A 7,672-nucleotide genomic window follows, 5' to 3' on the forward strand; every position below is an offset into this window, starting at 1 on the left:
ATTCTGTCTGACTTCTGGAGGTGAGGGGAAGGAAGGGAAGAGGTCATTTTTTGTTCTGCAAGAAGCAAAGGAGAATATATTTGCATACACATATAATTGTTTGTTTATATAAGGACTGTCATTGAAAGATATACTGGAAACTGGCAATAATTGGTTGGATTGGATGAAAACGAGAAGGAGACTTACTTTTCGCTGGACTTGTGCACATGTATTCTCTACTTAAAAATGAACAACCCACTTTTTAAAAAAATGCTTGAAAAGAGAAAAAATCGCAAGGTCGCGGGGGTGTGATGTTTTACTTGTGTAGAACGATTTAGACACAAATTTTCGGACTGTTTGATCTGAAGCTGTATTCAGAGTGTTAAATGAGAATTACTGGAGGTTGGCTCGATTTTCAAGGTAGAGAGGTAAACTGGTTTATGTCAAGAAAAGTGAGGTGAATTATGATCTATACAAAATATTATCGACCAGAATTTAAAAAAAGGAAGTAAAAAAACGCGAGCCCCTTGCCGTGCCATTGTTCCCACAATGCCGTGACTCGGATTCGAACCGAGGTTGCTGCGGCCACAACGCAGAGTACTAACCACTATACGATCACGGCGAGCTACCAGGGCTGTGGGAATCAGAGCTCTCTGAATATCCTCTTCAATAATTATAGGCTGTCCTAGCCTGTACGTCACCAAAAGGCCCGCCTATGGGGCGGGGTTCCAGCCTAAGGCGGAATCTGAGAATGTGCAGGCGCATTGAGCCCTCGTCGGTTGCTCCGGCTCTTTCCAGTTTTGGTTCATTAGCCAGAGGAGATGGTGATGGTGCAGTGGGGAAGAGCGAGTTCCATGCGAATGAGGTGGAAGCTTAGGGGGAAACACTTGGCCACCCAGGGACCGGACTGGCCGGAGCTAAAAGTGTTCACAAGCTGTGTAATTCCCATTCCTTGGAGGACGCCCATCTCCTGAGCCCAGGAGACCCTGGGGTCTGCAGGGGAAGCTCCTCAGGGGTTCTCTTCCCTGCTGATTCCCCCAGGAGTGACCCAATGCCTCCTCTGCGGAGGATGTGGACACCTCCAGAATCCGGCTGGCCCTGTAGAAAGGACTCGAACACATCTAACCCTGCCGTTCTCTTCCTCCTCAACACCCACTTCTTTACAGCTTCTCCTACTCCCCCAACGGTCCCGAGTCTTCCCTCCTCAGTGCTCCCGCTGGACCCGGTACCCACCTCTGTTGTGCCCCTGGGTGTCATCAGGGCCAGGGCCGGGTTTTACTTTTTGTACATCTGTGCTCCTGTTCCTCGCCGGCTCCTAGAACTAGGCCGAGTCCACCGTAGGCAGTGGCATTTTGCTAAATAGAACGTGCCACGGGTTTGAAGAAAGGAATCCACAGTGACCACCCGTCCTTCCAGTGTCATCTGCTCTAATTACCCGCCTTACACCGTACAAAATCGCCAAAGGGCTCTTGCTAAACACGAATCCTTTTACCCACCCCTCACTCCCATCCCCCAGACTGTAGAAAATTCGTCTACTTTTTCCAGCTCATTTCGTGGCCCTCCCTCAGTGTCGTTTCCTATTCCCTACTTACTTACTTTCACTCATTCATTCATTCAACAAGTCCTTGAGAACCGTCTACTACCTGTCAGGCCAGGGCCTTTGGGCGTCGTGGGGGTGGGGAAGAGAGAATTACAAAGAGAAATGACGATAGTTCTTTAAGCCTTTGCACAAGAAATTATCCTGGCTGCTTGACATATTCCTTTTCTGACTTCAGGAGCTACTTTAAAGGTCACCCTTTCTGCGAAGTGTTCTCTTCCTATTGGGAGTCGGTTTCCAGTACTGCCAGGGAAATTTGTACACGTCTGTTACAAGACAGCCCTGTGCTTTGTCATCTAGAATGATAAGGCTCGTAGCCCCAGAGTAAGTGGTAGCCGATATTTGTCGAAAGTCCACTTTAGACAGAGCTGGCGAAAACGTCGTTTCCCACTGTCACAAAAGGATTAGGATCCGTTTTCCAGAATGTTGTTAAAAACTCGGGATAAAACGGAGGGGAATGATAAAAGGTGCACCCCTTGCCGTATCATTGCCTTATGCAATGCCGTGACTCGGATTCGAACCGAGGTTGCTGCGGCCACAACGCAGAGTACTAACCACTATACGATCACGGCGAGCTACCGGAGTCCCAGCGCTTTCGCCTCTTCCCTGACATCTTCTATGTTGAAAGCCCCGCCCCTCGACTTGTCATTGTTTGTTCCCGCCCATCTCCAGCATTGCTGCGCCCCAGCTGTACGCAGGCGCACTAGTCTCCTTGCTTTTTTAATTTCAGTCCTCGCTCGCCCGCGGTCGGGATCCCACAGCTTCACCTGCTGTAGACTAGAGGGTCCTCTTCCCCTCCCGCACCCCCGCCCCTCGCGTCTCGAAGGAAGTTGTGCGGTGGATCGGAGCTGATTTTCCTACTTGTAGAATGTAGGAGACAGCCCCATTCCCGACCAGAGTCCGTTCATATAATGTGAGCGCCAGGACATGGTGGGTGTGAAAGGGACCCAGGGCCACCACTTGGGCGACCCCTGGGCCCCGCATCCGTACCAGCTCTGTGAGAGTCCGGTTGTAGGCCTGGCATCATAGAAGTTCTTTCGTTTGAAAAGCACTTTTATGTCCTTTCTTTTACGGTCCTTGCGGACGACCGGCGGAGACTTCGGCCCCGGAGTCCATGGCGCTTCTACTCGGCTTTGGGGTCAGTGCGAGGGCTAGAAGGGCCTGGTTGACAAAGGTCACACTCAGAACGCTAGAATGGCAGTCTCGGTGACGAGTACGGTGCTCGGCGCCCTGACCTTCGTGGCGTCCCGGTAGCTCGCCGTGATCGTATAGTGGTTAGTACTCTGCGTTGTGGCCGCAGCAACCTCGGTTCGAATCCGAGTCACGGCATTGTGGGAACAATGGCACGGCAAGGGCGCACTTTTAGATCAGGTTGTAGCCACGTTTCCTTTCTGTTCTGTCCCATCTGAATTTGACTTTAGTCAGACCCTAAATTATAATGCAGCAAAAAGTGAACTGTAGGACTTTACTTTTTCATTCTATTTCTTTATCGGCCAGTGAATCAGCCAACCTTCCTCCTCGTGTGTTTTAGGACGTTATTCTGTGTGCTTTTTCTCTTTTCTCATTTGGCCCCTATCAAGGGTCAAATCATACATTGCCTTCTCTAAAATCCTCAGGCCTGGTAAAACGTCAACATTTTGGAGTCTAGTGGTTATAGGAACCATGTGCAAACACTTATTAAGGGTTAGGAGAGTTCAGAGTAGACAATACACTGTGACAAGTGCAAAATATGACCACACTGGAGGAGCTGGTTTCCATAGCCACTGTGAGAATGCTAATGAGTTGTGGCCTCCATCTCCATAACCTCCTAGGTGAGAGGGTCTTTTCTCCTTGAGGATTTTTTCCTAGGCTACCTCAGTTTTATGTGTTAGTTTGTCTTATAAGCACTTAAAAAAATCCAAATTCAACAGATTTAGGTCTGTCATTTGGCATTAAGCAAAACGGAAGTAAGTTTTGGATTTGGCTCTCAGGTGGCTGGCAGCATCAGTATCAGTGTCAAGGAGGGAATGAGGTAGTGTGGAATGAGTCTCTCTAGCCTCTCCCAGAGGACCTAGAGGGTGGTAAACCAAGTCAGGAAGCATCCCGGGAGAGATGGACATTGCAGTGGGGTTGTGCCCCCTTTACCGACACTATCAGCAAAGATTTACTGAACAGCATGTAAGAGGAAAATACTGTTGAGGGCTGTAATATTCCCAGGTCTCCCCACTGACAGTTTCCTAAATTTGATGAGTTCAAAGCCACACAACAGGACAGCTCAGACCATGAGAGAACAGAATGGGGGAAGGTGAGCCTGAGAAACTGCCAGACTTTGGATTTAAAGGTTTATTATACAGGAAATCAACATCACCAACAACAAAAAAAGAACCGGCCTACAGAAGTGTGACAACTTTCATTCCTCTGATCTCTTACCAAATAACTACACTGAAGATTTTTAAATCCGCAGGCTGGACTAACATGCCAGGGTGGGAAGCAAGGACAGGCCCTGGTCTTTACCCTGACGGCCCCACCCCTATCCCCCCACTCCTTTCCTGCAGCTGCTTGGGTACTGGGCAATGAGCTGCCTCCAGAATCTGGAGCGACAGTCTGGAGTAGTCACTCTCTAATAGTATTATGAGTAAAAACGGTCAACCAAGAAAATATAAACCACAAACACACTATGTGAGGTAACCCACTCTAGCCATTCACATCCATCCAAGGTGACTGAAGAACTCTAAACAGGAAGTTCTTGGTTTCAGGAAGAATAACAGATGGGGAAGGTGTTTTTCTGCACTTCCAACTTCTTGGCAGGTATAACAATTATCCTGGAGATGGGTGCATCCAACTCTCAAAATTCCATAATATCCTTTTCTGAGGTCACTCACTTTATTCCCTTTGCTCTGATTTCAGGCCCACAAAATAGACTTTTGATAATGATTTGACTGCCCATGTAGACATTCCCGTAGGGAAGAGCATTGCTCTGAACAAGCTTAGCGGCTCTTACTGTTGGTTTTTTATTTAGACTTAAAAATCTGGTTGGTATGATTCATTTCCCTTGAGTCTTCTTATCTCTGGGTGCACTGACACAATTGAGTTTCTGGGCTGGCAAAGCTCAAAAAAGAGTTAGAGACCCTGACCTTGGATGACCTCATCTGCTGCTTTGGGACACCTCTGAGCAGTCATTCAGCACCCTCCACCTCTTGACCTCTTGCTTTAAACCCACGTTTTGTAGTTTCTGATTCTGGGAATGTCTTCCTTTCCCCCACCCCTTCCAACTTGAGGTTCCATCTCTTCTTTAGGTCTCAACACTGGGCAAGAGGCAGGCACACCTTCAAGGGGCAAACCCTGAAGATGCTAACTGTGATTTATAAACTTCCTCACATTATTCATCTGCACTTTAAAGTTTGAGAAGTGCTGCTCTTGTCTAGAGGAACTACCCGGCTTTAATGCAGCCCTTTATCGTTCATCTTGTGAGTACTTGGGTTGCTATAGAAGGGACCTGCCAGAGTCCACTGGGCCTCATCGATGAGGGTGACACCGAGGTTTTGAGGATGAGAAGATGGACATCTGGGAGGAGTCGCGGAAAGGCCCATATGTGAGGAATCTAGGGAGGCAGCAGCTCTGGACTTCCACTAGGAGGCGCTGCACCCCAGGAAGTGGGTGTCGAACGTTAAGGCTGGAAGCTCTGTCCGGATTTTAAGGTCCCAAAGTATGCGATTTTAGGGTCCCAAGAAGGAATCCCTGGCCTCCAAAAGGTTAAGGATCCAGGAACTGATCTAGGCCCTGGTGGATTAATCCTGAACAAGACAAAGCCTGCCTCCCTGGCTTGCTCACTGATTCTTAAAAGCCCTTTAACAGGGCACAGAAACCGTATGGGTACTTCCTGACTTTGTTCCCAGTGAGGGAGCCGACCTCAGGTCCTTTCTTGAGGACAGATTTTTATTTTGATTAGGCTGGAGAGAGGAAGATAGAGGATGGAGGAAAGGGGACAGAGAAAGGGGGCTTTACCTCCAATGACTCTGCCGGCTTCCCATTTATCTGTGCTGTCCTTCAGTACATGTCTCAGGTATGGCCCCTCGTCTTCATGCCTGGTCTGATCCAGGTTGGACCCCATTTCCTTCTCCTACCCTCAGAAAGGTGATATGGACAGTGATTTCCTTGGAAAAGATTGGATTGGGACTGCTTATGGAGGCGGAAGGGAGAGGAGTGAAGCGAGAAGATGGCAGCCACCATTCTGTTTCGTCTTCCCCGCCAGCATAGTCCCACTCTTTTAGTCCACAGAGTCAGCGGACCCTCCACCTGGATAGTTCTTGAGAATTCAGCCTGTGGCCAGAATTATAGGTGGAGTTTGTAGACTTCAAACCTGGGGCCAGCCTGGTGGCCCTCCCCTATTATTAGTTATCTTAATTCATTTTAGCAGTATGCTGAATTACACTTATCTTCATTGCAACACTGTTTGCAGAAGGATTTTCAGGAACTGGAACAATTTCCTGAGAAGATATGAACTGAGGGGCTGAATCGGTCCCCCAACTGTGCAATGCCTCATTAATGCCCTCTGGGACTTTAGGGGAGCCAGGGGGCAAGTTTGGTACCTACCACCTGGAGGTTTGTGACTCTACTTGAGAAAATACCCAACTGTCTGGATTCATATCTAAGATTTCCACTTAGCAGCTGGCCAAGTTGCTTAACTTCTCTAAGCTCCAGCTTTTGTAAAACAGGGGCTTAAAAAAGCAGTAATTACCTCAAAGGGGGCTTGAAGGATTCAGTGAAATAATGTATGAAAGGCCATGGTTCAGAGTTTGGCACCAAGTAAGCTCTCTATAAAGGTTAATTGTGATTATTAATAATTGAATTTGTTGATGATCATGCTAGGACATGGTTTCTGTGAGCATTTTCTCCTTCCCCCACAGGACTTTGTCAAATTCTAATGCTATGACATAGACAGTAATTGACAAAACCTCATCAATGTCTGGGCGGGGCCCATGGTACCTGGGTTCCAAGCTCAAGCAGGTCTCCCAGGTAGGCAGCATTCACCTGCCATGGCATGGAGTGTTTTTCTTTAAAAAAAATATGACTTGGGCCGGTCGAGTGGCTCGTTGGTTGAGTTGGCTTGGGAGCATGAGCCCTGAGCAGCAGGGCCGCTGGTTTGGATCCCATATGGGCCAGTGACGCTGCACCCTCTACACCTAAGATGGTGAACAACAGCTCGACCTGGAGCTGGGCTGCTGTGAGTCACCTGCGACGGTGTAGGCTGCAGTGGGGCTTCAGTGGGCTGCTGTGAGCTATCGTGAGTGGCGGCAGCCAGCATGAGCGGCCGGCAGCTGGTGTGAGCTGCTGTCCAATGGCCGGTGACCAATCTGCCTCAGCCGGGAAGAGTGCAATGATCACAATACCAACATGGACCAGTGAAGCAACGTCCTCCACAACTAGACTGAAGAACAAAAGCAGAGCAACTTGTCTGTTCCCCTTCCCCGTTCCCCAACACTGTTCTCCTCCCACAATTCCCCAATAAAATCTTAAAAAAAAAAGACTCCTCAGAGTGCTTTTCTTTTTCATATCTTGCAGTGTTCCTAAAAAAAATTAAAACAATAGTGTCTAATACTTTTTAAGGCCTACCATGTATTGCAGCACTTTTTAAAGGTCAGGGATGTTTGGAAGATTAATTTTTTTAAAAAGCCTAGTTACCTTAAATGGGAAAGTATAGCATTTAATTTGCCTACATAATTATTAAGGAATAATAGATGTATTTTTTTTGGTCTGAATGTTATAGTCATGTGGCAAAAGGATTGTTTTATATGGTAATAACAGTGTATGGCGTCAGACGGATACTAGATTTATTGGAGTGATAGATGTGAGGGGGTTGGGGAACAGGGTGAAAAAGGTGAAGGGATTAAGAAGTACAAATTGGTAGTTACAAAATAGTCATGGGGATGTCAAGTAAAGAATAGGGAATATAGTCATAATATGGTAATAACTATGTATAGTGCCAGGTGGGTACTGGACTAGTCACAGAGATTGCTTCTTAAATTACCGTATTTGCTGGCGTATAAGACGATTTTTTGGCCCTGAAAAATATGCCTCCAAGTGGGGGGTCGTCTTATACGCCAGGTACACTTCAGA

At 47.6% G+C, this 7,672-nt stretch overlaps 3 non-coding genes across 3 annotated transcripts; 1 reads left to right on the plus strand and 2 right to left on the minus strand.

Moving 5' to 3' along the window:
• Window positions 1–529: 529 nt before the first annotated feature.
• On the minus strand, window positions 530–601 carry TRNAH-GUG (transfer RNA histidin (anticodon GUG)). The gene has a single exon. It is a non-coding gene; the product is annotated as a tRNA-His (tRNA).
• A 1,475-nt stretch (window positions 602–2,076) lies between these two features.
• TRNAH-GUG (transfer RNA histidin (anticodon GUG)) lies at window positions 2,077–2,148 on the minus strand. The gene has a single exon. It is a non-coding gene; the product is annotated as a tRNA-His (tRNA).
• Window positions 2,149–2,833: 685 nt separating this feature from the next.
• TRNAH-GUG (transfer RNA histidin (anticodon GUG)) lies at window positions 2,834–2,905 on the plus strand. The gene has a single exon. It is a non-coding gene; the product is annotated as a tRNA-His (tRNA).
• Window positions 2,906–7,672: the final 4,767 nt, after the last annotated feature.

This window comes from Hipposideros armiger, unplaced genomic scaffold (genome assembly GCF_001890085.2).
Source record: "Hipposideros armiger isolate ML-2016 unplaced genomic scaffold, ASM189008v1 scaffold_531, whole genome shotgun sequence".
NCBI classification, from domain to species: Eukaryota; Metazoa; Chordata; class Mammalia; order Chiroptera; family Hipposideridae; genus Hipposideros; species Hipposideros armiger.